Source organism: Leucoraja erinacea, chromosome 16, assembly GCF_028641065.1.
Source record: "Leucoraja erinacea ecotype New England chromosome 16, Leri_hhj_1, whole genome shotgun sequence".
Taxonomy (NCBI): Eukaryota; Metazoa; Chordata; class Chondrichthyes; order Rajiformes; family Rajidae; genus Leucoraja; species Leucoraja erinaceus.
In genome coordinates, this window is record NC_073392.1 from 40,209,404 (window position 1) to 40,225,526 (window position 16,123).

Sequence of the window (16,123 nt, forward strand, 5' to 3'; positions counted from 1 at the left end):
TTTCTCCCAATATTGGCTTGGTGAAATATGGCAGAGGATGGTGCTGGAGTAACTAAGAGGGTTAAGCAGCATCTCCGCAGAACATAGATAGGTGACGATTTGGGTCTGGACCCTGCTTCGTGCTTGGAGTCTGATGAAAGCTCCTGACTGCGAAAGTCACCTATCCATGTTCAACAGAGACGCTGCAGAGCCACTGAATTAATCCAGCATGTTGTGTCCTTTCATTTAATCAAACACCAGCAGAATCTTGCTTCGATAGGTCCTTAAAGGATGCCTTTCTGATGGAAATCTATGACTACTGGTGTCCACCAGGCATTGGTGCTGGAAGCTTTGTGATATATATTAATTACTTGGATGCATAGGTTAGAGGAATGATTTGTAAGAGATATGTCGACCTCTCTTCTTGTAGGCTGCCATAGCCTCTGATGTCATAAAAACATAGAAAATAGGTGCAGGAGGAGGCCATTCTGCCAGCACCGCCATTCATTGTGATCATGGCTAATCATCCACAATCAGTAATCCATGCCTGCCTTCTCCCCATATCCCTTGATTCTGCTAGCCCCTACAGCTCTATCCAACTCCCTTTTAAATTCATCCAGTGAATTGGCCTCCACTGTCTTGTGGCAGAGAATTCCACAAATTCACAACTCTCTGGGTGAAACCATTTTTTTCTCATATCAGTTTTAAATGGCCCCTTAATTCTTAGACTGTGGCCCCTGGTTCTGGACTCCCCCGACATTGGGAACATTTTTCCTGCATCTAGCTTGTTCAGTCCTTTTATATTTGTTTCGGTTTCTGTAAGATCCCCTCTTATAGAAACATGTAAAATTCTAAAAGGACTGGACCAGCTAGATGCAGGAAAAATGTTCTTCTAGGAACTATAAACCACTCTTTCTAATTTCTCATATGAGTGTTGGCCTTGACCCATGGTTTCCATCAGTAGATTGGCGACATAACCACTACCTGTGTGTGTGGACTCTGACTCCCTGAACTATCACCAGGTTCTCTAGCTGTGGATCTGATGTGATTTACCAAATGAGTAGAGATTTCCTCCAACTTTGAATGTGTTGACGGAAATCACTAGGCCAACTGTTTGGTACAGGATCAGAATGCAGATTCCTGGCACTTTGAAACAATTTTAGTGATTAGACGCCAACATCATCTGTCTGAGGTTAGAGCAAACATTTTGCTACTCTTGTGCCTTGTTCTTGTCAAACACAGATCGATCAGCCTCAGTGTTGACATTTTCTATTGATCCAGCCTTTGTGACGAAGGCTTATAATTTCCAAGGAGTCGTCTTAATTCAGGCTACAGCTGTTTTTTTTTTTTTTTGGAAAAGTTGTCAGCTTTCATGGGACATTTCAGTGAAGAATTTGCTTCTGCCTGCACTCTCTCTCCTGGCAGTGTACAGTCTGTGTACAAACAAAGGTGACTTGGCTCTAATAGCTTCATGATGGAGTGGCTGGTTGAAAACGGCTTGTCTGTCGCTTGTTGAATGGATGAGACACTGGAGGGATGCAATTGCAGGCTGAATTGTCTCCTCGCAGAAATCATTTGCCTCAGGTGAGGAAGAACAAGGGGGGGGGGGGGGGGGGGGTAACTCCAAGGGATTTAAAACAAAAGAAAAGATTTAATCTTTGACTGTCGGAAGTTTAATTGTCATTGAACCCATGCATTAAAGTACTCAAATATGGAATTACTCCGTTCCTTACTCGAGATCTAAACCTTCCCTAATTATAGTATGGTGCACGTCTGTAGGTTTCGCAGTCGGAACAAGTGAAGTTAATTTAGAACTGTGATCAGCCATGACATGAGCTCTTTGTGCAACGTGGCAGAAACTAATCCTCATTGTAATAAAGAATCATAACAGAAGAGACGAAAACACAAATTGTTTTGCCTGCCAAACACCCTTTACTGCATAAACTGCTTAACCAATCTTGTTAATTGTCTCAGTCTTGATGCAGGCACTCGACTCTCAATGTCAACTTTAGCCCTCTTATCCCCATTGATGCTGCTTCACCCACTGAGTCTCTTCATAATTCCGTTTCTTGTATTTAATTGCACTTGCTTTATTATTTTATTTGTAAAATATGGAGAGGGGATCTCATTGAAACATATAAGATTGTTAAGGACTTGGACACACTAGAGGCTGGAAACATGTTCCCGATGTTGGGGGAGTCCAGAGGCCACCAGGGGTCACAGTTTAAGAATAAGGAGTAAAGGGCCTGTCCCACTTGCATGCGACTGCATGCGTTTGACGCGACCAAACGGAAGCGGAGTTCGCGCTAAGTTTGCGGTAAGTACGCGCGTGATGTAATTTACGCCATACTCACCAATCAGCTGGGCAGGAGGCAGGCCGACTGAATTTGGGCGTCGCACAGCGTCGGGCGATGACGTCATCGCGCAACCCCTCATCCTTCTAAACTCCAGAGTTTACAAGCCCAGCTGCTCCATTCTCTCAGCATATGAAAGTACCGCCATTCCAGGAATTAACCTTGTAAACCTACGCTGCACTTCCTCAATAGCAAGAATGTCCTTCCTCACATTAGGGGACCAAAACTGCACACAATACTCCAGGCATGGTCTCACTAGGGCTCTGTACAACTGCAGAAGGACCTCTTTGCTCCTATATTCGATTCCTCTTGTTATAAAGGCCAACATGCTATTTGCTTTCTTCACTGCCTGTTGCACCTGCATGCTTACTTTCATAGACTGATGTAAAAGGACCCCCAGATCCCGTTGTACTTCCCCTTTTCCCAACTTGACGCCATTTAGATAGTAGATAGAAGAGGTGGAGAAAAGAAGAGATTCAAAGACGCCTTAAAATCCAGCATGAAGAAATGTGAAATCGACATCAACAATTGGGAAACCAATGCCAAGGACAGGAAACTCTGGCGAACCATCATCCAAGAAAGAACAGCGACCTTCGAAACCAAGAGATGCGCAGAATTAGAAGAAAAGATAAGAAAATAGAAAGAGAGGCAGCAACGACCAAAGCCTGATCTGCCATCTGGAATTACCTGTCCTGAATGCCGAAGAACTTTCAAAGCCAGGATTAGACTCATAATCCACCGGAGATTCCATAAAACCAACAGAAAGTAGACCATCATCCTTGACCTCAAGGGATATCCACGATGATGACGTGTGCAGTTCTGGTCATCCTATGTCAGAAAGGATGTGGAGGGTGATGTCAGCTTCACCTGACCATAGCTGCCTTGGAAGCAATACGTGATGGTGCTGAGACTGATCTGAAGAGATAGTCCTTCTCACTGCATGGTCTTCTTCAAAACCTTCTACAAAGTTATTCTGAGACAATCTCCACAGGGAATCTTATGACAGGATTCACCGCATTTTTGCATAAGGCCCCGCAGACCTTTGCTTGCTTGTGGTCAAAGGTGTTCTTCTGCTCAAATGTTTGTTTGAAGAATGGCGAAGATGACGTGATCCAGCTGGATAGAATAACTTGTGGCAACATGGCCAGATCTACCCGTTACAACACCAAAGACAGAGAGTTACAAGGAAAATCACAAGCGACACTTGCTCACCCAGGATCCAGTGCTCGGTTTGAACCAGGCGCAAAGATGGCTATCAGGATGAGATCCACGTTGACTGTGGATATGAACCATAGACTTCCCTGGTTGATATGGAACTACGTTGAACCATTTAAAAGAAAATGTTAAGGGGATAGAGCAAGAGGAACTCAGCAGGACATGCAGCATCTCTGGAGAGAAGGATTGGGTGATGTTTCGGATCGACACCCTTCTTCAGACTGGTTAGGGGATAAGGGAAAAGAGATATAGACGATGATGTGGAGAGATAGAGAGCAATGAATAAAAGATATGCAAAAAAGTAACGATAAAGGAAACAGGTCGTAGATGTTTGTTGGTGAAAACAAGAAGCTAATGTGATTTGGGTGGGAGAGGGGTAGACAGGCCTAATCAGGTTGATCAAACATTATAATTCTAGAATACACAGAAAATGCTGGACATAATCAAACTGTCATGGTTCGTTGAAAAATTATCAACCCAAAGTGTTAATTCTCTCTCTCTCTATGGCTGCTGCTTGGCCTGCTAAATATTTCCAGCTTGTTCTGCTTTTATTTTACAACTGCGCTAAGTCCCAGAGTGCTATGTGTGACTCTACCAACAAGGCAGTGCCTCCAGGAACTTTATTCCTCTTGAATGAATGGAAAGACCTTGCCACTCATCCAGAAGGCAGGAGTTCCTGGAGGCTATGGAGTCTGTTGCCTTCAAATTAGATAGGCCTACACAGACGGATTTGCAGATGATTAGTATGTCCAGCTGCGCAGCCATTGCTGAACCATCCATTTCTTCAGAGCTACAGATGGCACAGACATCCCTCTGTAAACCTGTAGAAGGAAGAAGTGTGAGCAAGCCCCATCTGTTCCACAGTGTGGACACAAGAAGGGGAGGGTTTCCTAAGACTCTGAGGCAAAGGGCTATGTTTGTAGCCATCTTCACCTCTTGGAGTTCTTACTCAGCATTCACTGCTATCAAGGTGTCAGCAACTGCAGGTTGTATGTTTAGGGAAAAGTGGCAGAGGTTTAACGGAGAATTGAGGAAGAGGTTTCTCATCCAGAAGATGGTTGCAATCTGGAATTTTGAAAATGTGGAGGAATGCGTATTCTCACCACATTTAAGACGTGTCTAGATTATCATTTGAATCACCATGCATGGATGGCTACTGACCATGTACTAGTGAATAGCATTAGTGTAGATGGGCAACTGAAGTCCAGCAGGGTCTTGGTGCTGTGTGCTCTTATAATTGTATATCTGCAGCAAGAACAGGGACTGCGTGTGTTTTTGCAGTTAACACATTCCACAGACTCTCTCTTGCTCGTTGAATGTTTTTTAAGGATGTAGAACCTCATGATATTCACCAGAGGACATACAATAGGTTTAAGGTGAAGGGGAAAGGATTTCATAGGAATCTGAAGGGTAAACTGTTTCACACAAAGGGTCAGAGGAGGTCGTTGAGGATGGGACTATCCCAATGTTTAAGAAACAATTAGACATGTACATGAATAGGACAGGTTTTGAGGGATATAGACCAAGGGCAGGCAGATGGGACTAGCGTAGCTGGGACATGTTGGCTGGTGTGGGGAAATTGGGCCGGATGGCCTGTTTCCACACTGTATCACCCTATGACTCTACGAGTTGCTTCCCACTAGTGCATTGAAGAATGAAAATGGGTTTCAGAGCTCACCATTCTGCGTAGTCCATTTTAGATTCCTTCATGGTTTCTGGGATCGTCAGTTTCATGTTGAGCCTTCGTATCCTCTGGTTGCCTTCTGGAATTCCGGTGGCAATGGTCAGCTTGAAGCAGAGAAAGCACCAGCATAGTTTTGTTGGAATGTGCTGTGTGTGTTTCAGGCACAAGCAAGAAGTTTACCAGAGAGTATTCCATTTATTCCCAATGGTTCCCTTATGTTCTCAGAATCTCCACCCTCCACTCCCTCTCCACTCTTGCAGATAGGCCGTGTATGTGCAGATACTTGATGGAAATTGATCATGTGCGGACAGATGAGATTAATTTTGCATCATGTATAGCACCGACATTGTGGGCCGAAGGGCCTGTGTTTGTTCTGTATTGTTCGATGATCTCGCTTAAATATCAGAGGATAGATTTTATATGAGAATAATTTTAGGTATGGTCGTGTCCGGAAATGTACTAGTAAAAGATGCAAGATGTTTAATTATGGTAAGAATTTTATATAGGAATCACTGAATAAGTATTTAAACAAATGTGAGAAATATAGCAGATCTTTAGATAATTTTTAGCAGATTTGCTTCACCTGAGTTACCTGAAAGGATTATGAGCTTTGTGCTTTATGATGCCGCCACTGTTCATTCTGACAGTTACCATGACAACAGTGTTTATTTGCGCTTTCCGTCCACGTTAACCATTGCCATTCTTTGTTTAAATCAGTCATCTTCATGAGGCTGAATAAGGTCGGAACTCCGACACCAGCTAAATAGGAAACCCATGCATGCAGATGGCCACTTGTCATCATTACATTGTTAGCCCCATTCGACCCTAAGGAGAGCTACAGCCAAACTGATAACAGAACGAGAGAATATCTGGTGTATTTGGAAGGTTTTCCTCTCTTCTGCCAGTGGTACTTGCAAGAACAGGAACTCACTCGAGTTGTTTGGAGTAGGTTGTTTGATGGAAAAAGAACGTTAGGAAAGTGGAATGTTTTTCCAAGTGTGCCAACAAGAGGTCAGGACGTGCACATCGCTGTTGGAGTGAGGGGCGAGGCAGGCAAATGTAAGGGAGCCTCAATTACATGGGAAATTGAGGCTTTGGTCAAGAATAAGGAGGAGGCTTGGGGTCAATAGACAGGTGGGGTCAATAGACAATAGACAATAGACAATAGGTGCAGGAGTAGGCCATTTGGCCCTCCAGCCTGAACGACCTGGGGGCTCCAGTCACGGAGCTTGTGGAGAGACCGCTTTCCGGAGCTCCCGCAACGCAACTTCTCTAGCCCGTGTCGCGGGGTTGGAACGACCCGGCGCGGGGCCGTACATTGCCCGACGAGGCTTTATGGCCGTGGGACATTCCAGGGCCCGCCGGGGGCTCTAACTTTGTGACATTTAGACCGGGAGCGGGGCCGTACATCGCCCGGCGCGGCCTAAATTGGCCGTGGGACTCACCATCGCCCGCCTGGGGCTTCGACATCGGGAGAGAAATAGAGAACAGGGGAGAGAAAAGACTTTGCCTTCCATCACAGTGGGTTCACTGTGATGGATGTTTTTGTAAATTGAATTGTGTGTATGTCTGTAGGAAATTGTCTTTGTTTGTATGGCTGTGGAAACGGAGTTTCATTTGAGCCTCACTGAGGTTCTAATAACATGTAATAAATATACATTGATTGTCTCACGAATCTGATTAAGTTTTTTGAGGATATGATGAAAAATGTTCGATGAGGGCAGAGCTGTAGACATTGTGTACATGAATTTCAGTAAACCATTCAACAAGGTTCTGCATGGTAGGCTGCTCAGGAAAGTTAGATCCCATGGGATTCAATGAAAGATAGCTGAATGGATAGAAAATTAGCTTCATGGAAGTAAGCAGAGGGTGATGGAGGAAGGTTGTTTTTCAGGCTGGAGGTCTGCAACGGCTGCCTTACCAACAGTCTCTCATCCTTTTCTTCTGTTGTTTTTTAAGTATGTGTTAAATGTAAGGTTTAGTGTTCTTTAGCTTTGTTTTATGTGGGGGGTTAGGGGGCGCGGGGAGTTGGGGGAATCTTTTTAAAATTTCTTATCTTGACGGAGATTACATTTTTTTCCGTATCGTATCTCCGTCCGCACTGCACCCTAACATCGAGGAGCTGGCGGACTCTTGCTGGGGATCGACTTTGGGAGTTCCAACCTTGGGTGCCTGCGGACTTTAACGTTGTGGAGCTTGCGGTCCCTTGGTTAGGGAACGACTTCGGGAGCTCCTAAAAAGTCTTATTGCTTTTTTTTAGTATGACTGTATGGTAAATCAAGTTTTACTGTACCTTAATTGGTACACGTTACAATAAAGTACCTTTGAACCTTTTGAACCTTTTGACTAGTGTACCTCAGGGTTCGGTGCTGGACCCATTGCTGTTTGTCAATGATTTGGATGAGAATGTATGTGGCATGGTTAACAAGTTTGCAGATAACATAAAAGTGGGTTGGATTGGAGGTAGTGAAGATGGTTGTCAAAAGTTGCAGCAGCATCTTGATCAGTTAAGCAGGTGGGCTGAAGAATAGTTGATGGAATTTAATACAGAGAAATGTCAGGTGTTGAATTTTGGGAGCACTAAAATGTGCCAGTGAATGTTAGGGCTCTGGGGAGTGTTGTAGAGCAGAGGGATCTAGGAGTACAGGTTGAAATTGATCAAAACTGCTTTTGGGCACATTGGCCTTCATCAGTCGGAGCGTTGAGTATAGAGGTTGGCAGGTCACGTTGCAGTTATATAAGATGTTGGTGAGGCCACATTTAGAACATTGTGTTCAGTTCTGGGCACCATGTTGTAGGAAAGATGTTGTCAAACTGGAAATGGTGCAGAGGAGAAATACGAGGATGTTGCCAGAACTCGAGAGCGTGAGCTATAAGGAGAGGTTGAGTAGGCTGGGACTCTATTCCTCGGAGTGCAGGAGGATGAAGGGGAATCTTATAGAGGTGAACAAAATCATGAGCGGAATAGATCAGGTAGACTCACAGAGTCTCTAGACCAGAGTAGGGGAATCAAGAACCAGAGGACATAGGTTTAAGGTGAGGATGGAAAGATTTAATAGGAAGCTGGAGATAACTTTTTCACACAAAGGGTGGGGTGGGTGTATGGAACAAGCTGCCGGAGGAGATAGTTGAGGCAGGTAAGATGACAACGTTTGGACAGGTATATGGAATGGACAGGCTCAGAAGGTTATGGTTCAAACGCTGGCAGGTGGGACTGGTGTAGATGGGATATCGTGGTCGGTCAGGGCAAGTTGGCTGAAGGGCATGTTTCTACGCTGCGTCACTATGACTGTACGAGGCTGCACTGTGAGTTGGGGTAGTGGGCTTTAGAGGAATCAATCTCACAATGCTCAGGTTGTACTCTCTACAATGGGGAAGACACGCCAATGGGATGACTGCGTTGCAGACAACCTTCATTGCCTGGGATCGATGCTCCAACCGCGGCCTGTGGATTTCACCGTCGAGGAGCTCGCAGTCTCGGGTAGAGACCGTAGATGTTGGGAGCTCCAAACAATGCAGAAGGTTTCGACCAGCCCCGACCCGGGGTCAGATCGCCCGTCGCGGGAGAGCTGAGATTCCCCCCCCCAATGCAGGAGCTTGATCGCCCCGACGCGAGGGCCCAAACACGTCCGGCTACGGGAGCCAAGATCACCCCGTCAACGGAAGGCTCGAGGCCCCCGACTGCCAGAGAACAAAGAAGGGAAGAGATTTAACTTTTTTTAGCCTTCCATCACAGTGAGGAATGTGGAGGAGTCACGGTGGTGGATGTTTATGTTAAAATGTATTTTAGAAACTTAGAAACATAGAAAATAGGTGCAGGAGTAGGCCATTCGGCCCTCCGAGCCTGCACCGCCATTCAATATGATCATGGTTGATCATCCAACTCGGTATCCTGTACCTGCCTTCTCTCCATACCACCCCGATCCCTTTAGACACAAGGGCCACACCTAACTCCCTCTTAAATATAGCCAATGAACTGGCCTCAATTACTTTCTGTGGCAGAGAATTCCACAGATTCACCACTCTCTGTGTGAAATTTTTTTTTCTCATCTCGGTTCTAAAAGACTTCCCCCTTATCCTTAAACTGTGACCCCTTGTTCTGGACTTCCCCAACATCGGGAATAATCTTCCTGCATCTAGCCTGTCCAACCCCTTAAGAATTTGATAAGTTTCTGTAAGATCCCCCCTCAATCTTCTAAATTCTAGCGAGTACAAGCCGAGTCTATCCAGTCTTTCTTCATATGAAAGTCCTGCCATCCCAGGAATCAGTCTGGTGAACCTTCTCTGTACTCCCTCTATGGCAAGAATGTATTTCCTCAGATTAGGAGACCAAAACTGTACGCAATACTCCAGGTGTGGTCTCATCAAGGCCCTGTACAACTGCAGTAGAACCTCCCTGCTCCCTGCTCCCTGCTTCCTGCTCAAATCCTTTTGCTATGAATGCTAACATACCATTCGCTTTCTTCACTGCCTGCTGCACTTGCATGCCTACTTTCAATGACTGGTGCACCGTGACACCCGGGTCTTGTTGCATCTCCCCTTTTCCTAATCGGTCACCATTCAGATAATAGTCTACTTTCCTGTTCTTTCCACCAAAGTGGATAACCTCACATTTATCCACATTATACACACATTTTGTGTGTTTTGTTGCTTTTTATTGGTATGACTGTATGGCAAATCAAATTCCTCATATGTTGCAAAACATACTTGGCTAATAAAGTATGATTATAGTTATGATTCTGTCCACACATGACCCTGAGCTTCTACTTCCTGTCATGTTCATTTTCCATCCCTCTTCCATCTGCTATCACTATTTTATAATCTAATCTCCAGCCGAGACTTTCCCCACCCTGCTTCACAGCTCCACTGAGCTGACTATTGCCACTCTCCCCAGAGAGGCTACGCTCCCAACAGTATCCAAACTAGTTTGAGAGGATTAACATCACTGGAGATTCCTACACTATCTACCTGCCTATCCTGGTGATCTCCCACCTGTCCGACTAAACTGTTGTGTAGCCACCTCCCTGAAACTACCATCTACGAAACTCGCTGCCTCTGGCATGCTCCTCAGTTAGTCCAATTGCTGCTCCAACTGATCCATGTGGTTTAAGAGGATCATAGCTACACACACTTCCTGGAAACCCACCCTAGGTGTACTAGACTGCTTCCTGATTTCCCACATCTGACAGGAGGAGCATACTATTCCACTGCCTGACATTAGTTCAGTTTAGTTTAGTTGAGTTTAGTTTAGAGATACAGAGCAGAAACAGGCCCACCGAGTCCACATTGTCCAGCAATCCCCGCAAACTAACACTATCCCACACACACTGGGGACAATTTACATTTATAGCAAGTCAATTAACCTACAAACCCTGCACATCTTTGGAGTGTGGGAGGTAACCGAAGATTTCAGCGAAAACCCACGCAGGTCATGGGGAGAACGTACAAACTCTGTACAGACAGCACCCGTAGTCGGGATCAAAACCGTGTCTCTGGCGCTGTAAGGCAGTAACTCTACCACTACTCCACAGTGCCCCGTAGTACTTTGGTAAACAATCAGACTTAAGAAAAATTTAAATTATTTTTCCTTGCCCTTACCTTGTTGTCATTCCCCTTCCCTTTCAAACTTGGTGTTCACTGAAGCCTATCTTTAACTTATCAGTGGCACATTCACCTCACTCAAAGTTCCATTTTTCAAAATGGCTGCTCCAAAATGGGCACTCCACTGGAGCCTGCCTTTCTTTTATTTGCTGCTGGATCAGTCGCCAGTGAAACCAATAAACTGCTTACCTGCAATGGACTCTCCAAATCTCCCACACTGCTCTTCCTCCCTGCTACAGTGGTCACTAGCGGAACCTGAGGAGCAGATCCCATCTTTACATATTCCAACCCTCCAAACTTAACAATGAACTTATCAATTTTAAATCATCAGGTTTCGCAGTTTGTATCTGAATTGGTCCATTTTCTTGAGTCGATCTACAACGTTAATTTACTCCAAATAGCTGCCCGGCCTGCAGTATTTTTCCAATTTTACTTCAGATTTCCAGCATCTGCAATATTTTAGCTAGTTAATGCTAGAACAGCATAGCACAATGTGCACCAGATGCTTGCAAATACTACCTCTTCAAATGGAATGTAAATGCACAAATAAACTTGGTGAGGCATTTTACTGAAAGTGATGTGGTTCCACTTCTCTGCCTGTGGCTGTCATGTACTCAACTTGCCCTAATTGTTTTTCCAAATCAATGAAAAGAAAGATGAGTTCTGTGGCATCTCTCAACGAGTCACGCCAGTCATAGATTGATACAGTGTGTAAAACGGCCACTCGGCCCAACTCGCCCACACCGGCCAACATGTCCCAGCTACGCTAGTCCCACCTTCCCGCGTTTGGCCCATATCCCTCCAATTCTGTCCTATCCATGTACCTGTCTAACTGTTTCTTAAATGTTGGGATTACCTCCTCTGGCAGCTTGTTCCATACACCCACCACCCTTTGTGTGAAAACGTTACCCCTCAGATTCCTATTAAATCTTTTTCCCTTCAACCTATGTCCTCTGGTCCTCGATTCACCTACTCTGGGCAAGAGACTCTGTGCATCTACCCAAACTATTCCTTTCATGATTTTCATACACCTCTATAAGATCCTCCTGTGCTCCAAAAAATACCCAGCCTACTCAACTTCTCCCGATAGCTCAGACCCCCTAGTCCTGGCAACATCCTCGTAAATCTGCTCTGCACCCTTTCTGGCTTGATATATTAAAGAGAGAGAGATTTAGCTCCTTGGCTTCAGAATCTAGGGTTATGAGGAGAAAGCAGAAAAGGGGTACTGATTTTGTATCATCATCTTCAATGGCGGTGCTGGGTCGAAGGGCCGAATGGCCTACTCCTGCACCCATTCTCTATGTTTCAATGTTCCTATGTTTGACAACATCTTTCCTGTGACATGTCTCATCTGTGTAGGAAGGCACTGCAGATGTTGGTTTACTCCGAAGAGACACAAATTTCTGGAGTAACTCAGCGGGACAGGCAGCATCTCTGGAGAGAAGGAATGGGTGACATTTCGGGTCATCTGCATCTCCAGTTCTTTCCTATACAAAAATCTATCTATCGCTGACTTAAAAATATCTATAAATGGCCTCCACAGCCTTCTGTGGCAAAGAATTCCACAGATTCACCACCCTCTGACTAAAGAAATTCCTCCCCATCTCCTTACTGAAGGAGTCCTTTAACTCTGAGACTATGTCCTCTGGTCCTAGCCTCGCCACTAGTGGAAACATCCTCTCCACATCCACTCCACCCAGGCCTTTTTCTTGGGTTTAAGAAGGAGTAATAGAATAGGAAAGGTGTCAAGAAATGTCCAAGTCATGATGTGTTTGCTATTCTCTTAGTCTTCTCTATCCCTACCAGACCAAGCCCACGTCTGTGCTCCCACCCCACCTCTATCGCCTCCCTCATAACATAGTATCGGCCATTCTGGTAACTTTCCCTGGAAGATTATACTGATGGATTTCAACATTTGTCGAGTATTATAATCTGTTCTGTCCACCCAAGAATGGCATGGCAGGAATGTCCAAGATGTGCTTCAGGCTCCAGCACCCCATCAAAGTCTGAACAGCGGTCAAATTGTGTGCAGGTAGAGGTGGGCAGATGACAGGATGTGAGGGTGAAATCATTTCATAGACGAGGCAGATTTAATGTGGAGGACGGAACTGCAGATGCTGGTTTACACCAAAAATAGACACAAAATGCTGGAGTAACTCAGCGTGACGGGCAGCATCTACGGATAGAAGGGATGGGTGATGCTTTGGATCGAGACCCTTCTTGAGACTACAGATTTTATTTTGAACTTCATGGATTGGAGGGGTTAGAGAGGCAACAGTTCCTACAGTATTGCACAGTTAGCCAGTCCCACATTCCAGGGTTTTGCTTTCAAAAGAATAAGGCATTTGCAGCATGAGCAGTCGCACTTACTGGTATATATATATATATATATATATATATATATATATATATATATATATATATTATATATCCATAAAACAGTGACAAATGCAGAGGACTTCTCACTATTCTTTATGAGGGTCTGATAAGCAGATATGATGGTGCCCAGGTGTCCTTGGAGCATTGGCAGTTTCAAGGTTTAGGTTTCGACTCCAATGCGATGCTCAACATGACAAATAGCCCTCCAGCACTCACTGTCCACACACTGACCTGAGGTGAAGATGCATTGTGGGCCTGCAAGCTGCAACCCAGCAAGGATGAAATACCTTCAGAATAAATCGGAGCAGAAATAGGCAGGGGGAGGAAGTGATTTCTGTACTCAAGAAACTTTGTAAATATATATATATATTTTGAAGTGTGCCAAAATCTTTTACTCCACGACATAAATGAAAGCTGACTGAAAATTGCCTGAGTTCCGTGATGAACCCTTCAGTAAAATGGCCCAAGATAATCAACTCTGTCAGCCGGTGAACAGCCTCACAGAATCGATGCAGTAACTGGCTAAAGAGCCTCAGGAATCCTAACACAAAAGAGAACAAGACCACTGACTACTGGTCAATGATACTCCATGTTACATATCCGATGGCCTCGGGGATTATTTTGGATGTGAACGCAACGAGCAATTACTGGAGAGCATCAAAAGAGTTGGTTAAAATGGATGAAATCAATAAACAATATACAAGCTGCCCACTGTGCTCTGTCCACAATACAGTGAGGGCACTTCTCTGACAACAAGTTCTATAATAATCCCACCCAGTTTAGAAGAGATCAGCAGTGGCACGCAGAGGCCAGAGATCCTTGGCTACATTCCACCAGCATGTGTGGCACCAAGGGCTCCCGTGCCCTCTAAGCCCGACCCTCTCAGATTCTAGGGTGAGGTGAAGTCAGTAAAGTTGAACAATGCACAGTGATTTGGGAAAGAATGTCATGTTTGTGCTGCGAGTGCGGTGAATGAAGCAAAATCGAGTCAAAGACGAGAAGGCTTTATTTTAGGGAGAAAGGGGAAGAGGTTAATGGAGTTGTGCGGGGCAGGTTTTTTTTACACAGAGGTTGGTGGGTGCCGGTAATGCACTGCCGGAGGGGACAGTGGTGAAAGCAGATAGAACATCGGAATAACAGTGGCTTCTAGATGGGCACATGGATGTGCATGGGATTGGAGGGGAATGGGGTCCAGACAGATGACAGTGGTTCAGCTTGATTTATGTTCAGCATGGACATTGTAAGCTGTCCCTGTGCTGCACTTTACTCCATTCTACGTTCTATGAATTGTGAATAGGCACAAGATGCTGGAGTTACTCAGCGGGACAGGCAGCATCTCTGGATGGAAGGAATGGGTGACGTTTCGGGTCCAGATCCTCCTTCAGACTGGCTGGGAGTGCCAGGGGACCCTTCTTAACGCTGAGAGTCAGGGGAGAGGGAGACACAGAGATATCAAAGGGTAAGGTGTGAAAAGGACAGATCAAAACATCGATCAGCAAGGAAATGCAGAATGGTTCATTGTTAGCTGAGTGGAAGGCGACAAGTAAGCATACAATCAGTAGAATTGATCAGTAGGACAGTGAAACTAATCGGAGAACTAGGGTGGGGGAGGAACGGAGAGAGAGGGAAAGCAAGAGTTACTTGGAGTTGGAGAAATCAATATTCATACCGCTGGGTTGTAAGTGTGACCCAAGCGGAAAATGGGGTGCTGTTCCTCCAATTGGCGTAGTCCCACCTGCCTGCGTTTGGCCCACATCCCTCTTATCCTGTCCTATCCATGTACCTGTCTAAACTTTTCTTGAATATTGCAATAGTATCTGCAATGTTGATGAGGCTTTTGCAATGTATATTCGAGGTTTCATTTTGATTCAGCACAATTGATTTTGGAAGCCATGCTAAATGGATGATCCTCACTGCTAGCATCCGTTGTCCACATCAAGGCAGCAATCCACGTGTGCAGGAACCTCACCTTCTCCAAGATCTCTGGTGCTCACCAAATGTTGGCAACATCACCTAAGTCACATTGACGAATTCGTACAGACCCTCTCAGACCCTCTCAGATTTTCGTTGTCTCTGTACTGTACACTGACAATGACAATTAAAATTGAATCTGAATCTGAGACGGCAAATTAGGTAATATAAATCATATTCTATTTTCAGCAGATGAAATGTTGTGGGAAGGAACTGCAGAGACTGGTTTAAATCGAAGATAGACACAAAATGCTGGAGTAACTCAGCGGGCCAGGCAACATCTGTGGATAGAAGGAATGCGTTCTCCAGTCTGAAGAAGGGACTCGACCCACAACATCACCCATTCCTTCGACCCAGAGATGCTGACTGTCTCGCTGAGTTACTCCAGCATTTTGTGTCTATCTTCTATTTCCAACAATTATTTGCAATCATAATTGAATCTTGCACATGAGCTTATTGCAAAACTGAAATACTGACAATTAATAGAATTGCAAAATGCATGGAATTTCGAGATACTGTAAATATACTGACTAACAATACATGCAGGTAAAATTAGATTTACATGACAAAGAAGGTTGTTAAAATATGATATCTGTTTAGCATGCCATTAAAGTCTTAGTTACACATCAAGGAACAATAAATGACACTTTCAGGGATGAGTTTGTATATCCCTTAAGTTCCTGCCAGTTTTCTGACTTCTTAATTCTAAAGAAGGTTGCACAACAGAATAATCTGTGATGGAGCAGAGAAACACTGACAACAATTTGGGGATTTGTATGCAAACCACAAAGTGCTTGAATAACTAAATAAGTCAGGTAGTATCGTGAAGGGAATGGATAACTAACCTTCCACATTCATAAGGTCATAAATACCTCTAAACTAAATTAAACTAAACTATACTAAATAAGTGTTCAAGAAGGAACTGCAGATGCTGGAAAAT